Source organism: Palaemon carinicauda, chromosome 17, assembly GCF_036898095.1.
Source record: "Palaemon carinicauda isolate YSFRI2023 chromosome 17, ASM3689809v2, whole genome shotgun sequence".
Classification (NCBI taxonomy): domain Eukaryota; kingdom Metazoa; phylum Arthropoda; class Malacostraca; order Decapoda; family Palaemonidae; genus Palaemon; species Palaemon carinicauda.
The window spans coordinates 125,126,927-125,153,536 of record NC_090741.1 but is presented as its reverse complement, the minus strand read 5'-3'; positions in this window follow the sequence as shown (position 1 = coordinate 125,153,536).

Sequence of the window (26,610 nt, the reverse complement as noted above, 5' to 3'; positions counted from 1 at the left end):
TGTTCAACAGACACAGCACCCTGAATTTTCCACAAGTACTAAGGTAACATACACTATCTAAGTGCAAGCTAAAGCTTTTATCCAAACATAGGTATTCTACCGTTCCTTTTTCAGTTTTCTCCAACACTCTAAGTGCTACGACTACGATCCTATCCTCCATCTTAAGGCCGATTCACACGACCCGTTTTCTTTCCGACAGGCTGGGTGGTGGCTAACCTCCTTCAAAATGTTGTACATTCACACGAGGCGTTCCGTATCCGTTTACCAGCGTGCGGTTTTCATTGCATACTTAGAATCTGTCACGTGAACACCGAGTAAATTACGATAATTTTGACACTATAAGATGTTGGTTGATAACTGTGTTCATAAAATAAGTTATGCAACTTCATTATACTTTATGCACAGCCAAGAATATTAGAATTATGATAAATTCACCTGTTTTATTTAATGCCTCTCCAGTCTTTTTCCATATCTTTTATTTATGTAAATTATTTCTATACATCTTGTTTGCCATGTCAGATATCTCCTCATATCCTTGAAAAGGTTCAATTAACCTCTCATACATGGTGTAAACAACAAACTAACTAATTTCTATGACTCTATACTATGAGGAAAAGTCGGGGTTGTAGGCCACAAAACGAACGGTACGGTACAGGTCCTCATTCACACAAAACATCATCCACCCGTTGGTTGCGACGAATGGCTAACGGCCGTCAAACCGGACGAGGTTTCCTGGAAAGAAAGCCGGGCCGACTCGGACGGCTGACGTCCGAGGGCCGCCGTCTGCCTGGTCATGTGAACAGTTGCATTTGAATACACATAAGAAAGCTAGACGCCGGTTAACCGACGGCTAGCCTGTCGGAAAGAAAACGGGTCGTGTGAATCGGCCTTTACTCTTCTGCTTATACCAACACAATTTGTCCCACAATCCAGCCTCCCTCTGCCCCCCCCCCTCCCCCCTCCCCACCGTCTACACTATCCCTCCTAATAAAAAGCACTATGCTTCTCACCCAATTACTGGGTCTTCTACTTTACAAATTTACCTTTTACTGACAGACACAGCTTAGGTTTTAGGAACTTGACCCCCCACCCCCTCTACCACTGTTTACTTCATTTCGGTTCCAAATTGGATCCTCATTTTTGGGGTCAGAAAATGGAAATTCAAAAAGTTATACCCTTCCCGGTCTAAAGTAAATTTCACCAGTGTTACAAGAAAAGAATTTTACATAGAAAAAAAGAATTAACATTTGGTGGCTGTGACAATCTAACGAACGAACGTACAAACCATAAACGCCAGTAGCAGTACTAGGATGATTGGAGTAGTCCGTAGTCCGTAGTTCGTAGGATCATTTTACTGTACCACGAGCGAGTAAATGAAAAGAATAGAATAACAAAGTGAGAATATCTAAAGAACTTATCAATCAATTCAGCAAAGACAGTAAAAACTATTAATAAACTATACTTGAAGAACGGATTACTATGAATTATAATAATCATCACCATCTCCTCCTACGCTTAATGGAACCAAAAGGCCTCAATTGGATTTCAACACACGTCTTTATCTTGAGCTTTTAAATCAATACTCCACTCATCATCTACTTCACACTTCATAGTACTCAGCCACGTAGACATGGGCTTTTCAGATCTTCTAATGTCTTGTGAACCCAGTTAAACGTTTGGTGAACTAATCTCTCTTGATCTCATCGACATATGGCACACAAGTACGGTTTCATGGTTTCATCTCTGATCTCACTCAACTGATATATAGCCTGATTTTTATATGTAATTTCAGGCGATTTGATTTCCAAATTTTACTTAACCTATCCATTGTCTGATATGATTTTTTTTTATCTTTTATTAAACTCCAATTCTAAAGATTTTGTATTAGATATCACAGTTCCTAAATGCTTAAATGATTCTGCCTCATTAATCCCTTATTCCTTTCTCATCATCTCTGTCTTTCTTCGATTTATCTTGAGTCCAACCTCGTGTGAGATTTCATGCATTCTGGTAAGCAAGCATTGCAAATCCTGTGGTGTTCTGCTAATAAGGACAGCGTTATCAGCATATTTTAAGTCAGCTAATTTCCCATCACTAATCCAGTCACATTCATCTCCACCATTCCCAACTGAAATAAGCTTTACAAAATCTATTAGGTGGATAAACAACATAAGTGACAACACATTTACCTGGAATACCCCTCTGTTCAATGGAAATTAATTTTATAGGACTCCATTAACATTAACTTTGCACTTACTGTGCTCATGAACAGGATTAAACAAATTTATGTATTTAAGAGGAATTCCATAATAACGCAGGACCCCACAGAATTAACCGGAGCACACTATAAAAGGCTTTTTCATAGTCCGCAAATACCATAAAAAAAATTGGCTTTCGATATTATATGCATTGCTGTACAGCATGTCTTAAAACTAAAATTTGGTCAGTACAGCTTCTGGCTTTTCTGAATCTTGCTTATTTATCTCATTTTTTCATCAATCTTTCTCTCTAATCTTTAGAATAAGCATACTATATATTATCATAACAACTGACGTAATAATAATAATGATAATAATAATAATAATAATAATAATAATAGTAATAATAATAATAATCTCCCCTATATAGGCTATTGTAATAAAGATCTACGTGTCTTTATGGGCATATACTGTATGTATATATATATATATATATATATATATATATATATGTGTGTGTGTGTGTGTGTGTACATATATATATAAATATATATACATGTATATATATATATATATATATATATATATATGTATGTATATATATGTGTATATATATATATATATATATATATATATATATATATATATATATATATATATATATATATATATATATATATATTTCCTGTCATGATCAGTGACATTACCGGACATATGACTTCTTGGTCTCTCGCCGTCCCTTGGGTAGGGGGAAAGGGAGTAGCCGTAATCTGGTGAGAGGGAGTTATACTTAGGAAAGAGGAAGGAGGTGGGAAGGAATGAATCTGTGTGCGTGTATGTGTATATCTATCTAAATGTTTAGCCGTCGTTTTTTAGGGTTCGGATGCACTAGTAATAATAATAATAATAATAATAATAATAATAATAATAATAATAACTGGAAGGGACACTTGGTAGAGCACATACCCTCGCCCACTGAATTATGAAAATTTTGGCAAATCGGGTAAAAAATTATCATAATATAGCAAAAGGACGTTTTTGACCTTTCCGTGACCTTAACCTTTAACCCCATCACTCCCAAAATCTTATTAAATTATCCTTGGATAATGACTAGTCATCCCACCAAATTACATAAAATTCAGTCAAAGAGTTTATGGGTTATGCGAACCACAAACATAAAAACATAAATAAACTAGTACGGGCACTCGGGAAAGCGCATACCTTTGCCTATATCATGTTATATATTTCAAGAATGATAATTGAATTATGTATATTTTGGCACCATTTTCAAGCAAATCGAATAAGAACTGACCACGATATAGCAAAAATGCGTTTTTGTCCTTTTCGATACCTTGACCTTGGCCTTTGACCCAATAACTCCCAAAATCTTACCAAGTTGTTCTTGGATCATGAACAATCAACCTAAAAAAATTCACGAGATTCGGTCAAATGGTTTTTGAGTTATGCAAGTCACAAACAAACACACATACAAACATCAAAATATAACCTTCTGGCGAAGGTAATAATGATAAAGGTATCATTTGTAGTAACGATATTGATAATGAATACCTCTCTACTCTTCAGCTAAATAAGGTTTTTGAATAACGGAAAATTCCAGAAAAAAAGGCATAACTCTTCTATAAAGTTATATAGACACACATCTTTCCCGTTTAATCCTCCCATTCATTCCTTATATCTGCTATTTATCCATTCACTCGCTTTTACGCTGATTGGTACCAAGATTGTTACTATATGCGTATCATTACAAATCCAAAGCTGTTAATCTTGAAATATGTCCTTTAAAACCAACTTTATGGATCATAAAACCTGAAGGAAGCTCGTTGCTGAGATTGAGATTCGGTTGTAAAATCTAAGTTCATTAATATGTAGAGATAGTTAAAATAACGTTCTGTTTTTAATTCATCTTTATAGTGGCGTAGCTAGGGAGGACGGGGATGTGAAAATGCAGCCAGAACCTGCAAGAGAGGCGCCCTACAAAGCAAGTTCAGAAAGTAATTTTATGGTAGGCTACATTTAAAACTACCACCAACTCACCACGGTTAGTGGGAGGGGTGCCGCTTTACTATCTCAGACCCTCGACCCCTGTTTTTAAAGAAAGCGAAAATATTATTGTTTTATTAAGTTAAGTAGATGCCTTTATTATTATTACTATTATTATTATTATTATTATTATTATTATTATTATTATTATTATTATCAACGATCTGTAAAAACCTATGAGGTCCATGAAAGGAATGAAACTTATTCAATTCATAAAAAACACTAGTTCATTAACAAAGACATTTGCGTGATCATGATTTAAAAGTTAACAATGCTGTTTGAAGATTTTCTATTCTGAGAACAACTTCCAGGCTCAAAATCACCTTTTCTTCCTCGCCAGAGTATAATGGAGTTGTTATAGAAAAACATTAGTTAAGAAAAAATGAACAGAGAACTTGTTTCATAGATATATATATATATATATATATATATATATGCATATATATATATATATATATATATATATATATATATATATATATATATATATATAATCATTGACCAGATAAGAAATTATATATATATATATATATATATATATATATATATATATATATATATATATATATACATATATATATACACACACACACACACACACATATATATATATATATATATATATATATATATATATATATATATATATATATATGCATATATACATATATATATATGTATTTTTTGGGCTCAGGCCATGTCGTCCTGATGCAAGTTTCCTTTAAGTAGCTTCCTAGGATATATTTGACTACAGTGATATTCCCAGAGAATATACTTTAGGTCTCCAGAACTCTAACTCCTGGCAAAAATATCCTTAAAGTCTCCTTTAAGGATATCGCATAATATTAGGGGACGTATATCTTGATACGACACATAGCAATCTTTACCCCGAATAGCGTTTTCGCTTCGAGGGGAAAGTGGCAAAAATAGAAGGGGAGCCGTTATCAAGGTACCCTTCCTCGTTACTAGTTGAGTATCTAGATGGCGCCATCGTCACCGCCATGTTTATTCCTTTATCTTTAGCGATCTCGCTCGGTGATTTTCCCGGTTGCTCTCTCGTTACCTTTGGATTTTTTGGATTTATCATGCAATCTCCCGCCTCTTCTGCCTCTGGAAAGTTGAGTATTTGATCTTTACATTGTATAAATTTTTAGCTCTTGCCTCACAGTGAAATTAAGTCAAATTAAGTTAACTTAGTGGAAGAGCTGTTGCCTGAACCGGAGGCGTCATGGGCACTGTCGTTCGTAACGCATGAGTTATTTAGTTAGCCAGAACGACTTTCCCGGTATAAATAGCATGAATAAAGATAGCTATTTAGTCTTCATTGCTAGGAGTTAATTATATTATGCTGATTGTATTCGTAATAGTTTCGGCGATTTAAGTAACCGAACCTTGCTTACGTTAGGTTTCCTAGCCTAGGCGTTTTAGTTTACTTTCATGCATGATATTATAGACATTCCTAGTGTTATTGAATTTAAATGAAGCTATTTAGGCAATTTATACATGTGAGATACATTGTTTGCATATAAAATTTCCTCTTTTGAGATAGTATACGAGAGAGTTTCGGTGATTAAGGTAGTCGATTCTCGCTGCCACTGGGCTACTAGCCTAGTTGCTTTAGTATACTCTCATACATGTTCCCCGGTTACCCTCGGGTATTGTTTTATCAATTCAAGCGGAGATAGATATCTCCTAGAATTATTATATAAAGTGATATTCATCTCCTGTGGAGATTTAAGGGTAATCCCTCCTTCCCTCCGAGTGTAGCCTTAGGCTACAACCCTAGTTGGTCGTGCCTCGAGTTGTCATTCAGGCAGGACTAAGCTAGGGTTTTTCTGTCCCTTCCCATAGCCGCAGATAGTAGGTTTTGGGTTTCGGTCAGAATCTCAGAGTATATAGTCTTGTGCCGGCAGCTGGCCGGTAGGGTGAATAGTCATTCCCCTGTCGAACTACACTGCCGGCATAGGAGGCTAGACCTCCCTAGACCGCACCTGAAGGGGTTATATGTTATGGCCACCTTCTCCCTATAGTCTAGTAGACTAGTCCTGTGCTCGCAGACTCTAGGCTGAAGAATAGACATTCTTCTGCCGCCTAGGATGGCGCCGGCCCCTTAACTATTGGCAGACCCTAGGCTGGAGAATAGATATTCTCCTGCCGCCTAGGATGGCGCCGATACTGAAACAGGGTTTCTTAAGGGTGTAGGAAGACCGGCAACCCTGCCGGCTCCTTCCAAACCTCATACAGGACCCGTTTCCCTCCCCCCTCTGTCCTTTAGTGATGGCTTAGCCATCGCAACCCTTTGGCCAGCGAGCCGCCAGCACAACTAACTTGGCTGGCAAGGGCCGGCCGGGTTCAGGCTACCGGCCACTACCCTGACCGGCAAGACGCCGACTGGACTAATGCGCCGACAGCTGGACACCCGCCGGCGACCGGCGGACTGCCGGCTGCCATTCCAGCCGGCGCATGTGCCCCAGGTGCTAGCTTTGCCGGCAACATGCCGGCTAGAACTACAGTATATGACTATACAGTAGCCAGAATATTTGCAGTATAGGTCATACTGCAAACAGAAAACTATAGTATAAAGTATACAGTAGTTAATTTTCCAATATACTCTGTGTGTCCATGCACAGTCTATTGTTAAGACCATAAGGAAAGGAAATTCTTTCCATACACTGATAGATGATCAGTTACAAATGACCCTCATTATCAAACCTTTGGGAAGTCAGTGTTAAGTTACACTTACCTATCCTTACAGGGTAGAACTCTATCCAAAGGGCACGAAGTAGGTTCACCCCACGAGGAGAGCCGTCTGCGGCAGGTTAAAGGCGAGCGATACTGGTCATTTCCCTGAGGGCAAGCGAAGCCCTTTGGTCCCCCAACGGTTGTTGCGAGAGCTGAAAAAGCTTTGCTACACGGGCGGCTGGCGACGGCGAGTACTGCTGCAGAAGGTATGTTTTGAGGGCGTCATACGCTATTGCCGTGTCTCCTTGTTCACAAAGCCAGTTGGATATTTCCGGGCTTTAATTTTGAGGGAGGTCACAGCAATTGGCTGGACAGGAAACACATGTATGTGTCTTTCCTAATTCATTTCTAGCTTGTCTATCCTAAGCTATATGCAATAAAATGCAAAATATTAATAATAATATTTATATAATTTATCAAGTGAGATGAAATACCATATACTCATTTAGTTTTCCTCTCTTTACAGGAGGCCCACCCTAAGTGCCTGCAAGTCTTCTGCAACGTCAGGAGCAAGGACTTCTGCGACCATGAGGAGTGCAGGTCGCACTCCCTCTGTTCCATCACCAAGGGAACTCTCAAGTATTGGGATGTACCAACCGTGTTTCACACAATTGTACATAATTCCTTTTGTATATATTATGCTTGTATCTTCGCTCTTCCCTCTCACTAAAACGAACATGAAAATTCATGTCTGGTTTTTCCTCTGTAATATTGTCTGTCTTGTGAACTTGTTATGTCCTGTTGCCTTGAGGTTTTGTATATAAGGAGAGTGTTCTACAATAATAAAACTCAGTCGATTGCTTCCTGCCTTTGAGTTCACAACCCTCTCTCGGCTCCGTCACATTGGTGACCCCGGAAGTCGACTCGCTCCCACTGCCTTCCACCCCCACCTCCCTCACCCCTCCATCGTTAGTACTATGGCGGACTCTACTACAGCAGTTGGCGCTGCGGCCGCCCCATTGAAACTTTCACCGTTCGCCAGGGGAGAAGCATTTGCTTGGTTTCCACGCGCAGAAGTCCAGTTTCGCATCAATGGCGTGACTCGCTCAACCACCAAAGCAGATTATGTTCTCGCGGCGATACCCGAGGACACCTTCCCGGAAATATCCGACTGGCTTTGTAAACAAGGAGACACGCCAATAGTGTATGACGCCCTCAAAACATACCTTCTGCAGCAGTACTCGCCGTCGCCAGCCGCCCGTGTAGCAAAGCTTTTTCAGCTCTCGCAACAACCGTTGGGGGACCAAAGGGCTTCGCTTGCCCTCAGGGAAATGACCAGTATCGCTCGCCTTCAACCTACCGCAGACGGCTCTCCTCGTGGGGTGAACCTACTTCGTGCCCTTTGGATACGCCGTTTACCCGGACCTATACGCGCTGCCATACCCGATGTCGATAGTTTACCCATAAAGGATTTGATGGCCAAAGCCGACGCCCTTATGGACAGCCACTTCAAGACCTCCATCAACGCCTCCACCCCTGACGAAGAGGATGCCTATTCAACGTCAACTGAAGCTGACATGAATGCCGTAGGACATACACGCCCACACCGTGACGTGCCGAAGCAGAGACAAAGCCGCCCACCACCCACCAATCGCTCGCGCCCCAACAAACGACTTCTACAGCCACGTACTACCTCCCATCCGCCGCAGTTTTGCTACTACCACTTCAGATTCGGGGCAACTGCGAAGAAATGTGCCGAGGATTGTCAGTGGCCAAAAAACGTGTAAGTAGGCCATCGCTCGTGGCGGTGGCCTCCCGTGTTTCTAATCTTTTCTTTTTACAGGATGCAGGAACGGGCGTGCGATTTTTGGTAGACACGGGTGCTTGTCGTTCTCTTTTGCCAAGGAAACTCTTCAAGACACGACGTAGTCTGTCTACATCTGCCGACGTCCGCTTGGTAGCTGGCAACGGGTCTGCGATACCCACCTACGGTTACGAGAACCTCACATTATCGTTCGGAAACGGTAAATTCAATTGGAAGTTTCTCGTTGCTGACGTCACATCGCCAATCCTCGGTGCGGATTTCCTCTCTCATTTCCACTTTCTGGTCGATGTCGCCCACCAACGATTGGTCAACGCAGACTCGTACTTGTCGACACCTCTTCAACCCGCCCCCTCTAACCTCACTCTCCACATTAGCGCACCCACGGATGCCTACGCCCACCTCCTCACGTCGTACCCGGAAGTTTTCCGTCCAGAACTTCGTCAAACGCCCAAGGTTCCTGCCAAGAACGGTATTTATCACCATATCAAGACGACGGGACCCCCAGTCTTCGCAAAATTCAGACGTCTGGCACCGGAACGATTGGTAGCCGCCAAACAGACCTTTGCCGAAATGGAGGAAATGGGCCTTTGCCAAAAGGCCTCCAGCCCATGGTCGTCACCCTTACACATCGTTCTGAAGAAAGACGGCTCCCTTCGTCCGTGCGGGGATTACAGGCGCCTGAACATGCAAACAGAACCAGATCACTACCCCCTCCCAAACATTGCCGACGTGACCTCCTACCTGCACAAAGCAAAGGTTTTCTCTACGCTCGATCTCCTGAAGGGGTATTATCAGGTGCCTATGAACCCAGAAGACATCCCTAAGACTGCCATCACCACTCCGTTTGGTACATACACCTTCAATTACTCCTGTTTTGGCCTTCGTAATGCTGGGGCCACTTTTCAACGTCTCATGGATGGCATCTTAGGGGACCTCCATTTCTGTGTATGTTATGTGGACGACATACTTGTTGTCACGTGAATTTTATAATCAAAGCCTGTTATGGCTTAATTCACTAGGGTGAAGTAGACCATTCCCTTATAAAAAAGGGTCACATACAAGACAAATGGTAAAGAGCAGAAAGGAAACTATTTTCTTTATAACATAGTATTTATTACAAAAAACCTTAAACCTAAACAATACCAAACTAATACGAAAAATACATAATGTATCGAACACACAGCAACGTATAACGTAATTAAATTTGACCAAGGTAAAATAGTCGGTACAAGACTTTCGGTCAACACCTAAAAGAAACAGAAAATAAAAAAGTTTTACAATGGCAACACCAATTACACCCAAAACTAACGTATCAACACAAAACCACAATACTTTCAAGTCACGTTTCATTAACATATTAAACATTTCATTAACATATAAAACAAAATTATAAAGTTACCTAAAAGAAACCCACGGAGAGATAAAGCACACGTAACAAAAGGTATCACCACCCAAGACGTATTACGATAAATCCTGTCCGCTCCTAAAACAAAATTACTCACATAAACAAACAATAATTATACACACTTTCTATATACAATATAGAATAACCATAGAACCTAACAACATGTCACGAAGATGACCTTGGGATTCTTTCAGTGTATGTAAGGGCTACTGGACCACGTCCTTATACAGCCCCAATACTCCTCAAAGCAGAGCACCTCTATGCTTGCCGACGAGCTTCCGACTCCCGTAGTCAAAATCTCAGCTACGTTATCGCTTCGTTAACAAGCCGCAGCGAGAGTCAAATGAGTGAGCAGCACTTTAAATACCTAACAGGCAAACGTCCTAATACATGTCATTATATTACATGACACTTGTGTTCTCCTCCTCAAAAGAGGAACACCTCCGTCACCTACGCATCGTGCTCGACCGCCTGCAACAAAACGGCCTTGTAGTCCGTTACGACAAGTGTACCTTTGGCGCCAACGAAGTATCGTTCTTAGGGCACTGCATCACTCCTGAAGGTATCCACCCCCTCCCTGAGAAGGTAGCAGCCGTTCAGAACTTCCCCGTGCCCTCGACCGTCAAAGCTCTGCAGGAATTCTTGGGCATGATCAACTATTATCACCGTTTTCTGCCAGCCATTGCCGCCACTCTTGCTCCCATCTACGCCTCCCTCAAGGGCAAGCCGAAGGACCTGAAGTGGGGTCCCCTTCAAGAAGCAGCCTTCTGCAATGCATAGAAGGCCCTATCAACTGCTGCGGCTCTCACTTTTCCTATCCCACACGCCCCTCTCCTTCTCTCCACCGATGCCAGCGACGTCGCTGTTGTTGCAGTACTCAAGCAGGTGGTCAAAGGCTCGCCCCGCCCATTGGCCTTCTTCAGCAGAAAACTGTCCAAGGCAGAATCGGGTTATTCTACCTTCGATCGAGAATTGCTGGCGGTGCACTTGGCTGTCCGTCACTTTCGCCATTTCTTAGAAGGTACGCCCTTCGTCATTCGTACAGACCACATACCTCTGGTGCACGCCTTCACTCGACAGTCTGACGCCTGGTCCGCCCGTCAACGCCGACATCTCTCCGCCGTGGCTGAATACAATTGCACCCTCCAATACGTCCCTGGGAAAATAATCCCGTTGCCGATGCCCTGTCAAGAAACACGTTGGCTGCCGTTCAACTGGGATTGGATTACAACGCCTTGGCTGAAGCCCAACGACCGGATCCAGAGTATCAAGCATGTAGGACATCCTGCACGTCCCTCCGTTGGGAAGACTTTCCCCTCGAAGACTCCAACACCACCCTCTTCTGTGACGTCAGTACTGGTAGACCGCGACCTTGGATTCCTGCTCCCATGCGCAGACAGGTGTTTGATTTCATTCACGGCCTTTCACATCCCTCGTGCCGTTCCACTGCACAGCTGCTGAAGGCAAAGTTCATTTGGCACGGCATTTCTAAGGATGCTAAGGATTGGGTCCGCGCCTGTACTTGCCAAACTTCCAAAGTACATTGACACACGGATTCAGGAGTGGGCACCTTTCCTCAACCTCAGCGTCGTTTCGCACACATTCAGGTCGACGTTGTCGGCCCCCTACCCACATCACAAGGACATCGTTACCTGTTTATCATCATCGACCGCTCCACTCGTTGGCCTGAAGCCATTCCCATGGAAACTGCAACGTCCGCCTCATGTACATCTGCCTTACTCTCTGGATGGATTTCAAGATTCGGTATCCCTGAGCATATTACTTCTGACAGGGGAACCACTTTCACCTCTCAATTGTGGACGTCATTAGCGAATCTCCTGGGCATCACCCTACATCAGACAACGGCCTACAACCCCGCTGCCAATGGAATGGTTGAACGTTTTCATCGCACCCTCAAAGCAGCTTTGATGTCCCGCTGCAAGGATTGCAACTGGTTTACTCAGCTTCCCTGGGTCCTCCTGGGACTAAGGACCACTCCTAAAGACGCCCTCGACGTCTCGGCAGCTGAAATGGTGTATGGCGACCCGTTGGTCGTCCCTGCCGAATTTTTTCCTTCTACAACCTCCTCCGACGATCTCCAGAGCATACGTCACGTCGTGGGAAAATTTACTCCGTGCCGCCAGACTTACAAGCCCCCAGCGAAGCATCACATACCAATGGACTTGCACTCTGCAACGCATGTCTTTCTACGCAACGACACCAGCAAGCCACCACTAACGCCCCCTTACACGGGCCCTTTCCTTGTGATCCGACCCAGTCCGAAAGCATTCCTCCTAAACATTCGGGGCAAAGAAGACTGGGTCTCCATTGATCGTCTAAAACCTGCTTATCTTCTGCCAGATGACCCGCCTACAGTTCGCCTCTCTAGATCAGGGCGCCCTATTTAACATGTACAGTATGTCATTTTTAGGGGGGGAGCCATGTACCAACCGTGTTTCACACAATTGTACATAATTCCTTTTGTATATATTATGCTTGTATCTTCGCTCTTCCCTCGCACTAAAACGAACATGAAAATTCATGTCTGGTTTTTCCTCTGTAATATTGTCTGTCTTGTGAACTTGTTATGTCCTGTTGCCTTGAGGTTTTGTATATAAGGAGAGTGTTCTACAATAATATAACTCAGTCGATTGCTTCCTGCCTTTGAGTTCACAACCCTCTCTCGGCTCCGTCACAGGGATCTCCAGGTATGTAATGTATGCAAAGCCTTGGTTACTGAGGCCTTTGATGACCCCAAGACAACGGAGTCAAGGGATGCAGCACGGAGTAAGCTGCGTAGATGGGTCCGTGGCTTCCAGAAGAACACCACGGGGCCTTACCTTCCGAATGAACAGAAGCGGGCCTATCTGTTTTCTAAGGCATCTGCGGATGCCGTCATACCACAGCCCCACCCTGAGATCCCTTACATCCAGATTTCCGTAGATACGGATGTCTCGGATGCGATGAAGGACATCCATCTACATGAGAGGATGTCAGAGGTGTCGGAAGACACTGAGAAGGACCTTCTATCTTGGCTCCTGAAACCGAAGAGGATAAAGTGGAATCGGTGTCCGTTTCGTCGGTTCCAGCCCCAGAACCAGTGCCCTCTACGTCTTCTGCTCCTCCATCTGATGAAATGGGAAAAGCCCTGACTAGCCTCATGTCAATGATGGAGAATCTTCAGAAGCAGAATGAAGAAAGGGAAGCTGCATTGAAGAAGGAGATACACCATCTTGCAGTGTCCCGCGGGTCTCACAAGAGATTCAACGTCAAGGATCTTCCTTCATATTCTGAAATAAACCCTTGGAGGCATGCAGAGTACATGCCTATCACAAACGGGAAGATTTTTATTTCAGAGAAGCTGGGAGCCGTTCTCATTGAAGATGTCGACTTTTGGCCCAGCTTTGAGTCTTACCCACACTGCTTCGTCCGTTTGAAGGCGGAACCTGTGTCTAAGGAGGAGACAGAGCCGAAAGAGGTCATAGTTCTTGACCATGGAAAAGCTCAGGCTTTAATGGCTAGCTGTCTGAAAGACAGGGGCTTCACTAATTCTAAGGTGCCAGCCCTGAGTAAGAAACACCCTTCTTTTCTTGCTCCAGCTACACTGGCCTTTCCCTTTGTGGAAAAAGGGTTCAAGGCAGTGATGAAGGCAGTAGAAGTTGGGAAACCTTGTCCTACACATGAGGAGTGTAGACCCTTATCCCTAGCTCTGCCTACAGATCACAAAGACTGGAAGGAAATACATCTTACCTTCTCAGTTGGGAAGTTGGAGGCGGATATTGCTGGACACCAGTTCAGTGAAAACCTCCCTAAGTTGTCTGATTTTCTCTTGCGCAGAGAGCAAGAGACAAAGGAAAGGCTTGCCACATCTCTGTCCCTCCAAATTACCTTGGAGGCAATGGCAAGTGATCATAGATCCCCAGACATGTTTATGGGCGTGGCCAAATCACATTTGGCAACGCTGGTCAAGGACCTATGTGGTTTCGTTAGGGCCAGAAGAGCATGTAGGGAGTTCGTGTTTGCTTTGGCTGCGGTGAAACACGAACCCAGGAAGCTGATATCTTCCAATTTCTGGGGGAAGGACCTCTTCCCGAGTGAAGTGGTCAAGGAAATAGTCGACAAGGCTGCCACGGAGAACAGGAATCTTCTCCAAAAGTGGGGCATGTCGGCTAAGAGGAAGTCTTCCCCGGATGAGGGTCCCCAACCGAAGAGGAAGACAAAGAGGCCAAGGCTGCCCTCTCGCCCCGCCAGAAAACAACAACATCAACTTCCGATGACCGCGGTGCCCCATATAGTGGCACAACCCCAACCCACCTACCAGATGGTACCCCAGCAGATGGTGACCCAGTCACCAGCCTTTACTCTCGAATATGAGAGGCAGACCACTACCTTTCGCCCTAAAGGTAGAGGGTCAAATAGAGGTTCCTCTAGACGCCCCTCAAGAGGAAGAGGGGGTAGGGGAGGGCGCAGTCAAGGAGGCAAGTCCTCCGGTCAACCGAAGCAATGAGATGCTTCCGGTAGGAGGAAGACTCCAATCATTTCGGGATCGCTGGACCTTCGATTCTTGGGCCCACAGCCTGATCAAGAATTGACTAGGCTGGAGCTGGAGGACAGCTTCACCATTATTTCCTTAATTCTTCCAACACTCCACCCCCGTCCTGGAAGAATATACCCGAGAACTCTTGAGCAAACGGGTGATAAGGAGGGCAAAGTCCATCAAATTCCAAGGAAGGCTGTTTTGTGTTCTCAAGAAGGACTCAGACAAACTCAGACTCATTCTGGACTTGTCGCCACTCAACAAGTTCATAGAAAACTACAAGTTCAGGATGTTGACCCTTCAACACATAAGAACCCTGCTGCCAAAACGGGCGTAGACAGTCTCCATAGACATGGCAGATGCCTATTGGCATATTCCAATCAATCCCCAACTCTCCTCCTACCTAGGATTCAGCCTACAGAAGAAGAAATACATCTTCAGAACCATGCCCTTCGGACTAAACATAGCCCAAAGGATCTTTAGGAAGCTTGCAGATGCAGTCGTTCAACAACTACGCCTAGAAGGTGTCCAGGTGGTAGCCTACCTGAACGATTGGCTGGTGTGGGCAGCATCCGAGACGGAATGCAAGCAAGCATCCAAGAAAGTGATCCAGTTCCTGGAACATCTGGGATTCAAGATCAACGTCAAAAAGTCTTGACTATCTCCAGCTCAGGAGTTTCAATAGCTAGGAATACATTGGAACTTACAGTCACAACGTCTCTCCATTCCACCAAAGAAGAGGAGGGAGATAGCGGGATCTGTCAAGAGACTACTGAAATCCGACAGGATATCAAGACGCCAACAGGATAGAGTGCTGGGCTCCCTTCAGTTTGCATCAGTGACATACCTGGTGCTAAGAGCATAGTTAAAGGATGCATCAGGAGTCTGGAGAAGATACGCATCAAACGCTCGAAGAGATCTAAGAAGACCGATACCGACTCGACTATGATCACTTCTCAAGCCATGGTCGAAGGCAAAGAACCTGAAGAGGTCGATGCCTCAGCAACCACCTCTGCCTTCAGTCATCATCCACACGGACGCATCAAAGGAAGGATGGGGAGATCACTCTCACCAACGGAAAGTCCAAGGGACTTGGTCCTCTCTATTCAAAACCTTACACATCAACATTTTGGAGGCCATGGCAGTCTTTCTCACGCTGAAGAAATTGTCCCCTCGCCATTCAGTCCACATAAGACTGATTCTGGACAGCGAGGTGATAGTGAGATGTTTGAATCGTCAAGGTTCGAGATCACCCCAAATCAACCAAGTGATGTTGGCCATCTTCCGCTTGGCGGAAAAGAAGAGATGGCACTTATCAGCAGTTCACCTTCAAGGGTTCCGCAATGTGACGGCGGACGCTCTATCCAGGCTCAATCAGATAGAGTCAGAGTGGTCCCTAGATGCAGGATTATTCTCCTTCATCTTACGCCAAGTCCCAGAACTGCAGGTCGACCTCTTCGCAACGAGCAACAACAAGAAGCTACCTCGTTATGTGGCCCCATACGAGGACCCTCTAGCGGAAGCGGTGGACGCCATGTCCCTCGATTGGAACAGATGAACCGGGATTTATCTGTTCCCTCCAACCAACCTTCTATTGAAGGGCCTCAACAAGCTGAGATCCTTTCAGGGAACAGCAGCCCTAGTGGCTCCCAAGTGGCCGATGAGCAATTGGTTCCCTCTAGTATTGGAATTGCAGCTGAGGCTGGTCCCTCTGCCGGACCCAGTTCTGACTCAACAAGTACAGTAGTCGACTGTCATCGCTTCATCACTGAAAACCCGAAACCTTCATCTCATGATTTTCTCTCCTTGGCAGTTAAGAAAAGGTTTGGGATCTCGAGAGACAGTATAGACTTCTTAGAAGAATATAAGTCTAAATCTACCAGAAGGCAATATGAGTCGTCTTGGAAGAAGTGGGTTGCTTTTGTCAGGGCAAGAAGACCAAAAGAGATCTCAACAGATTTCTGCTTATCCTTCTTTATTCACCTTCATGGACAAGGTTTAGCAGCCAACACGATAACGTGTAAATCAGCCCTGACTAGACCTCTGCTTTATGCCTTCCAAGTAGACTTATCCAATGAAATCTTTAATAGGATCCTTAAGGACTGTGCTAGACTTAGGCCTGCAGCACCTCCGAAGCCCATCTCATGGTCCTTGGATAAGGTCCTACACTTTGCCTCAACAGTGAACAATGAGGACTGCTCTCTGAAAGACCTGACTCAAAAAGTTATATTCTTGTTTGCTCTAGCCTCGGGGGCCAGAGTTAGTGAAATAGTTGCCCTTTCTCGGAATGAGGGCCATTCTCAGTTTACAGAAGCGGGAGAACTGAATCTCTTTCCTGACCCAACGTTTTTCTCCAAGAACGAAATACCTACCAAAAGGTGGGGTCCCTGGAGAATCTGCCTTTTGAAGGAAGATGTCTCGCTGTGTCCAGTAGAGTGTCTAAAGGTCTGTCTTCGTAGAACTTCAGACTTCAGGGGAGGACAGCTCTTTAAAGGAGAAACATCGGGCTTGAACTTATCCCTAAAACAACTAAGGGAGAAGATCACCTACTTCATTCGCAGAGCAGATCCTGACAGTACACCCGCAGGTCACAATCCTAGAAAAATTGCTTAGTCATTGAACTTCTTCCAATATATGGATTTTGAGCGTCTTCGCTCGTATACTGGATGGAAGTCATCCAGAGTGTTCTTTAAACACTATGCGAAGCAAGTGCAAGAGTTGAAAAGGTATGTGGTGGCGGCAGGTAGTGTGCTAAAACCTGCTGCTTAGCGCTGCGAGGAACAGTGATTTGATTGGGACTGTTATGTATAGGGTGTACGTGTTGACACCTTACAGTGCAACACGTAAAGTGAAGTGTCACCAGGGTGACACTACAGATTGTTCCAGTTATTAAAGGTGAAGAAACATAAAGATAACACTTGTGCCATGTGTTCTTTACACAGTGTGAAAAGACAGTCATTCACAGAAATGCTTATTAGAAAATATATTAAATTTTCAGTTTGGTGGCATTAATTAATTATCGTTCCCTTTCAGGTGAAGCAAGCATTTCTGGTCTCGTCTGCATTTTATATTTTCTTTGTATTCACTATCATTTTATTATTACTATATAATGTATGTTGAATTACTATTTATTAATTACCAATAAATAATTGATTGGTCTTTGCATCTTATTTCGCCCCAAATTTAAATGAATAAAGATATGTGTAAGCATTATTTATTCCCTAATAATCTGCATATTGATATGTGAACGATATAAATACTTTGTTCTTACATGAATACAACCTTTCTCTACCTATGCATACTTTGTTCCTACACGGATACAAACTTGTCTGATGTCGCGTATGTGAACCTTTGTTTGTATTGAGAATACAAACTTCGACTGGCTTTGTATACAGTGAGACCTGTATGCTTTTGTTGCTGTTGGGGTTAAGGCACATTTGGAAATCCACAGATACAGTACTTTCTAATAATGCTCTGGTAACCTTCCATCAGGACGACATGGCCTGAGCCAAAAAAAAACAGATTTTGAGCAAAGCGAAAAATCTATTTTTGGGTGAGATAGCCATATCGTCCTGATGGACCCGCCCTCCTTTCTATGAAAAGGCCTTGGCAGGATCCCTCCCGAAACTACTATATCTGTAACACTTTGCTCAAAGCTGCAAGGAATAAACATGGCAGCGACGATGGCGCCATCGAGATACTCAAGTAGTAACGGAGGAAGGGTACCTTGATAACGGCTCCCCTTCTATTTTTGCCACTTTCCCCCTCGAAGCGAAAATGCTAATCGGGGTGAAGATTGCTATGTGTCGTATCAAGATATACGTCCCCTGATATTATACGATATCCTTAAAGGAGACTTTAAGGATATTCGCACCAGGAATTAGAATTCTGGAGACCTAAAGGTAAATTCTCTGGGAATATCACTATAGTCAAGTATATCCTAGGAAGCTACTTAAAGCAGCCTTCCATCAGGACGAATGGCTATCTCACCCAAAGATAGATTTTTCGCTTCGCTCAAAATCCGTTTTATATATATATATATATATATATATATATATATATATATACATATATATATACATATATATATATATATATATATATATATTTATATATATATTTCGAAGAACTGCAAAATAAAAAAATCATATATTATACATCGTGTAAGTATAACTGTGGCACATAACCATTCAGTTACAAAAAGCGAAAATCTTATAGATTATGGATAGTAGACATATCCATATTGTTTAAGAAAAATAATTATAGTAATATTATATATTTTATATATATACATATATATACATACATACATATATATATATATATATATATATATATATATATATATATATATATATATATATATATATATATATACATATATATACATATATATATATATATATATATATATATATATATGCACGCGCGCGCGTGTGTGTGTGTGTATGTGTAAATTTGATTTTGGAGGGCTGCAATATGAACTAACTAAGAACGTGCTCTTTACTCTCAAAAAGGGCTTTTGTAGATACAGTAACTTTAGCCTGAAAGTATCATGAAATTTCCGTGCAAAGTAAGTTGATGTGATGTACTGTACAATACACTGTTAATGCTTAATTTCATTGTATGTGAGGCTGATATTCACAGTTAGTTAAAGTCATCAAGTATCGTAACTATTCAATGAATAAAAAAAATGGCAAATCTAAGAATTAACATGTATAGTCTAACGCCGTAGTATTTACAGACAGCTTTAATAAATTTTTGTTGGTTGCCTTCACACGTCGATGATATGTCGAGAAATTCCTTTCTTAACTTCAGCTGAAATTCCCACTGTATCCACATTGCTGAGAAAAACCTAATTGTAGTAAACTACTGTTAACAGATGGAAAAATAAACATTAAAAGATGGCCTGTGGCAGATGCAGGTTTACCTCTTTTTAACTCTTCTTTCAAGTCTTGCTCTGGAATTAAACTCAATGTCAGTACTATTCTGATGTTGCGACTCGTACTCTAGATCGCTAAACAAGATATCTATTTTTCTTTTATAAAGAAATATACATTTACAATGCTTACAATTTATAATATTGAATATATATTACAATATTCTGTGAAACCACAATATATTCACTTGAATAAAATTAGCAATTAATGTAAAGATACATTTCGTATGATGTGTTTGTCTCAACAGTCGCTCATTTATGTCAAACAAAGCATGCACACATACACACATCCAGATTGCCCTGATCTTCTTTCCGAGCGGGGGCTCTTAGACTATCAGTCATAGACCCCAAGGGTTAAGGATTAAAACCGGCAAAGTTCTCAGCATAAGAGATTTGCTTGTCAAGATTCATGCTTAGCCTCGAGCAAGACTATTTGTAAATTTTTCTTATAAAATCTTGTGTACTTTGTGAGCGCGAAAATCAGTTTGCTTAAGACATCATGAATGAGAGCAGAGGGGAGGGGTCAGGGAAGGAAGGAATGAAGTTGAGGACCGGACCGCACAGTCAGTCTGTCCGCTGACACCTGCAGGAGGAGGAGGTAAAGAGGTTGGATGGCAGTAAAGCTAAGGGGCTGAGTGAGGAGTGAGAAAGATTTTAGTGAGAGAGGTTTAAACAGTTCTTGTGGTCTAAAGCCCCAGGTTAAAGGCTTGGCCTAGTGGCTAGTCTTAGGCTCCATCCACACGACCGAACATTGTTCAACGAACTTTGTTTCTTATCAACAAAGTTCGGTAAAGGTCTCTAAGCTTGTGTCCAAACGATGACAGTTGAGCAGCGAGAGGTTGGTGATGGCAGCAAGAGTGATTGTTGTACTAGTAATAAGAAAATGAACATTCGTATACAAAAAAAGAAAATTATCTTGTTTATTGTTATTGCTGTGTGTGCTAGTAAAACAAGGAAAATCTGGTGCCTAGAGTGTTTCAAAAGGAGACAAAGTCATGTATGGTACAATACTATAGAAGTTATAAAGTGAATCAGAACTAGATTTCATACATTGCATGAAAATGTATTCAAATGCATTTTAGTACAATGTTATCTCAAAACTGAAACCTACAATCACCAAACAGGATACAATTATACAGATCTTAAATACACATTACAACAAGGATTTCGAAGCAGTGTTTGTGTAAAATGATATTCGAAATTTACAGAGAGATCTATAAATGCCTAAGAAAGGAGAACTTCCTGCGAGGTCTATAAATACCTGAGAAAAGAGATCTCTTTGGCTTGCCAATTTGCCGCATTTCTCGCCTGTCACATCTGTGTTATCTGCGGGAGAGAGCTAGTTTTCGCTCCACCTCCCCTTCAATAACATTATTGATATTAGTGCTCAGAGTTATTTTAGAAATTTCTGCAACTCGTCATTTATTGTAGATTTCGCCAACAAAGTTGGAAAACGGTCTTTTGCATTGACAGCCTGTATAAAAAATTGCATCACGATCTCGATAAGCATTGGCCCTCATATCCCAATGGCTGAAAAGGTGTTGTTTATACAACTATCAAGTTTAAAGTTGCATCATGGGACCAATAAAACATTGACATGTTTTAACTTGAAAGTAGAGGATTAAAAAAATGGTATATTATTGACACTGGTGAGAAAAGTAACTTCGTACATCAGGCAATAACATCTTCCCAGTCTTTAACCACCAACGAGCACATCTCTCGTTACTTCGGTAATTATACGAAAAAGCTATACCGAACTTTGCTCGCTGCTTCTATGCCTCTGACGTCACCTGAAACAAAGTTCGTCGAGCAAAGATCATCCATGTGGACGGATCCTTAGGAACAATGCACCACAGGGGAGTATTGTTTGTAGCTCAGCCCAAGTGCTACAGAGTTGAGAACCTAGTCAAAAGATTTTCTTATAAAAAAAAGCCTGTTTATGTATTTTTGGGTGAAATTTATAAGCCATAACTATGTATGGCCTGAGGAATCAAGGATGGGTGGTCAAACTGTAATGTTCAGCTGTGCAGTCCCCTTGTGGAGGAAAAGAAGTGGTGACTGAAGAGAGATAGATCCCATTGCTGTGAGACCCAGTTAGTAGTAGGGACTGGGTGGGAAGTGGAGAAGATTTGAGAGGGATAGATAAGATGGGAGACAAAGTCCCTGGTAAGCTTAAGGTTGAGGCAGAAGACAGGGAAAAACCCAGCAAGTGGTAGAGGCTGGGTGAGGAGAGATGAATGTTAGAGGGAGAGTGAAAAGGGGAGGGAGGCCAAATCCCAGTTAGCTTGAGGGAAAGGAAGAGGATAGGGAAAGAACTTGGTCTAGAGAAAGAGGACAAAAGAGGAAGTAAACAGCAGCATGAAGGAGAGGAGGAAGGAACCTGGAGCACCTAACAAGGTGTTCAAGTCAGTTAGTATGGGGTTGCGGACAAGTGTGAGGTTAGTAAGAGTTCCGTGACGGGATTGGAAGGGAAGTGCTGCATCACAGCATGTAGAGTATGCTTGTGTAAGGAACAAATCAGGGTGTGGTGTAGGACGGGTTGGGTAAAGGAGTCTGCAAGGTGCAACCTGAAAAGAGCCAAAGGAATAGTAGTTACCTTGGCGGTGGATATGAGCACAGGAAACCTGAGAATATGTATATGCTTTCCAGGTTGTGTGTTGAGTCAAGTTTTTGTCTATAGGGAAGAGTTTCAGAGCAGTGGTGAATTTAATGGGCAAGAGAGAAGTCAGCTGTTATGTCACAGTATGTACAGGGTCTTCCATCAAGGGAGAGAATCTCCCAAGAGCAGGGGTAGCCTAGTCTGAGTCTGTGGGTTATAACAGCAAGCTGCCTAGGGGTGTCCTTTGGAAGGCTCTGAGGGACAAGGTTAGTTATGTTAATGTACCAAGAAGCTGAAAGGGAGGATGCCAAGTGGGCTTGTCTAACTGTACTGAGGAGCTGAGTTTGACAATGATTGATCATTAATCTATTTAGTTGTTGAAAAGAGAGATTTAGGGAAATGATAATTGTATCTATCCGGAGGGCTCCCCTGTCAAGCCAGTCTGCTTCTTCATTTCCATTTATTCCAATACGGCTGGGTATCCAGCTAAGAGTAACCTATCTGTGGTACAAGTAGTGTGCAAAAGCTAGGCATTTAATTGTAGTGACAATAAGAGTATTGTCTCTTAGAGAGGCATTTTTAATGGATGAAATGGCTCGTCTGGAGTCGGTGTGGTTGGAGATATGTCCTTGAGCAGTAAGAGAGTGTTACTTTATTAATTGCCACTAGTTCTGTCTGTAGGGTGGAAGCTTCATTGGAGAGCCTCCAGCTGGTTTGGAATAACCTGGAGAAAACAGCAACTGCAGCAGCAGGTAATATCCTGGCAATGGAGCCATCTGTAAAGTAGACAGTGTTAGCTGAGGTACTGTTGATAGATGCTAGACCAGCTCTTAAGGCTGTTTCAGTGGAGCAGAGGGCCTTTGAGAATAGGAGGGAGGTGTAATGGAACTTGATTGGCATAGGGACCTTGGTGGGTTGTTCTACATAGTCATGGAAAACAGTCTTTTCTGAGGGATGCTAAATACCTTGAGAGTTAGAGTTTCTAAGGGACTGAATTACTTGACCTGCCTAAGAGGGTAGGTCCAAGTCTACTGAAAGGTGAACTAGCAGTCTGAGTTTATTATGCAGTGGGATGTTTCTGTTAGTTTTGAAAGTCTTAATGATTATTGAACAGTTACGGAAATTGGTCCAGTCATCAAGGGGTAGGAGCCTGGTTTCTGTCCGTAGAAGGGAGAGTTTGGTCCACATGGAGGCTTCTAGGATTGTTCTCATTGCATTATTTTGGATGACTTTCCGTGTCTCCTTTTGTGAGGGGGAGAGAGAGGTTAGTACAAGGGTTGTGTACTCCACAAGAGAGTGAACGGCTTATATATGAAATAGTCTGAGGATTTGATAAGAGGCACCCTGACTGCAAGAGGTGATACATCTATAAGGGGAATTGGTTCTGTGCTTTAACATTGTTATTTAAGGCGTGACTGAAAGCAAATAGTTAATGTTGACTCCTAAATAGACAAAATTGTTTACCCACTCTTTGGACGCCCTAGTAGAAGGAGTGGGGGAAGGGAAAAGAGTGCTTTATGTGCATGTCCTTGGTTTTTCTGGGGTGGATTTTGAGTTGTAATTCTTTAACTTTGGCAGAGATTATAGCAATTTGCATCTTACGTTGTTTGTTGAAGACAGAGTGGGCGATGCCTATACATACATCATCAGCATAAATTAGCATTTGAACTCCATCAGGGTACTCCCCATCAAGTAGATTTTCCATTAGAACATTGAAAATAAAGGGGCTGAGAATTTCTACCTGAGGGTTACCATTCTCTAAAGGCAGAAACAGGGAGGAGGATCCTTGAAAGATAACCCTGGCCTCTCGATTATGGGCGTATTGTTTTGCCCAAGAAAAAAGTGACACCTAACTCCTTACATGACTAGGGCTGGGATCATGGCCCCAGGACTAGCCCGTTCATAGGGCTTTTCAAGGTCTAGGAAGACTAGTAGGGCACTTTTGGGGCCAATTGTTGCCATGACATCTGAGATGCATTCTTGCGTCCCGATGCCATGGGTGTAAGCATATATTCTGGGGTAAAGGAGCCCGACTTCCCATTGGAGTCTTTTGAGAACCATTTGCTCAGCTACTTCTCCAGTTCAGCTGAGGAGAGCTATGGGCCTGTATGAATTTGGTTCATTTTGGTTTGGGAATAGGGGCAGTGTCTTGCTTGTTCAACATAGAGGGATGAATCAGTTAAGTGTAGGTGAAGTTAGTACTGTGAAGGTATACTTGAATGGCAGGTTCACCCAAGTGTTTTAGCATGGAATATGTTATGTTGTCTGCCCCTGGTGCAATGTCTTTACATTTTGCAAGTGCTGAGTTAAGCTCTTCCATGCTGTAGGGTGTGTCTGTTTGTGCCAGGCCATTGCATGGTGCTTGTATGATAGTGTCTCTGATTGGCCGGAAGATATCCTGCCTGACTCTAGTTTCTCTGCAGAGATTTGTGGATTTGGTTTTATCAGTAAAGAATGACGCTGTCCTGTATGCCTCTGCCTGAGGGGCAGAATGAATGGTAGTGTTTTTGGGCTTGTATTTCCCTGATAATTTCCTAAACTAGGCCCAGATGACCTTGAGGGATGTGTGATTGGAAACTTCTCGACACCACAGAAGCCATTTTCCTTACTTGGCCTATTTGGTCACTTGAAATAAATGGGAAAAGAGCGAAGCTGATGTAAAGCATCAGTACTGTGGCGACTGAAAAGTTTACATACTCTGCTGAGACGTATGTTATTTCTTTTTATCCTGGGACATTAGTACCAGGAATATTTGTGAATGGTATTAGAGAGTTATCGTTTCTTTCTAAGTTGCTGTGTGAATTCGTCAAGGAGGGGAGTAGGGTCCTCTGGAGGGTTATCAATGCGCCAAAGTGTCCAGGCAGTCATGCTTCTTTCGAAAACATCCCACTTAGCAAAATCTCGGTTCCATCTAAAGGGTGGGGGAGGGATTTGGGGAAGTTTAGGGAGGGGTAGGATGGTGAGGGTTGCAAAATGATCGCAAGTAAGAGTGGGATAGAGCTGCCAAGTGGCTGCATTCTGCAGTCCACTGGGGATGAAGATTAAGTCAAGAGTGCCTCCTCGAATGTGAGTGCTGATGGCAGGGTTGTTAAGGAGGGAGACACCTGGGAATTCCTGGAGAAGAAAATGTAAGTGGCAACCGGTCTGGTTAATGCTCCGAGAGCGCAGAAAAGGGGGTGTGCGTTAGAATCGCCTGCTATGATCATGTGGTTATTTTCGAGTTCTTCAAACATGTGTTCAGCTTCTATTGTTTTGTTAAGGTTCTTGAAAATGTTATGAATGGTCAGTGTTGTGTAGGCAAGGGAGATTTGGACCCTCAAAGTTTCTATGTTACCGCAAGGGATTGACGGGAGTTTTATGGGGGGAATGGTGTTCTCAACTAGGGTCAGTAGACCTCGTGTGTTCCAAACCTACAGTATATACCGTCTTTTACAAAAGTGGACCGCATGAATATATCTATTTAGCTTTACGGATTGACAGTTTTTGTCAGGCACGGCTTTCAAAGCTGTGCACTTACATGATGAATCTCTCTCTCTCTCTCTCTCTCTCTCTCTCTCTCTCTCTCTCTCTCTCTCTCATTACTATTGTATTCCAGATCGCATAATTATCTCCTTGAGATTCAGAAGAGACCAAGAGTGAGTTCTCCCGTTACTGTTACTGAAATAATAATAATAATAATAATAATAATAATAATAATAATAATAATAATAATAATAATAATAATAATAATATACCATTTCATTCCTCTTTTAAATTTTCCTGTTTTTCATTATTTCGGCTATTATCCATTCACTCTCTTTTACGCTGATTGGTGCCCAGATTATTGCCATATGCATATCCTTTAAATCCAAAGCTGTTATTCTCGAAATATGTCCTTAAAAACTAACTTTATGGATCATGAAAGATGAAAGAATCTCGTTGTTCAGATTGAGATTCGGTATAAAATTCAAGTTCATAAATATGTGAGAAGGTTTGTTAAGGAAATGTTTCTTTTGTTAATATAAGGTCTTTTCTATAGGGATAGTCAAGATATTGTTTTTCTAAATGGATACATTATTGTTTGTAATATTTTTATATTATAATTATTTATCAAAGTTACTGAGCACTCATTTAATAAACGTTGTATAAAGATATATATATATATATATATATATATATATATATATATATATATATATATGTATACAGAGAGAGAGAGAGAGAGAGAGAGAGAGAGAGGCAGACAGACAGACAGACATACACACACACACACAGATAGAAGGTCGGCCAGGGCAGCTTCCACCCATTGAGATACCACCGCTAGAGAGTTATTGGGTCCTTTGACTGGCTAGCAGGGCCCTCACATGGGGGAGGGCAGAGGGGGG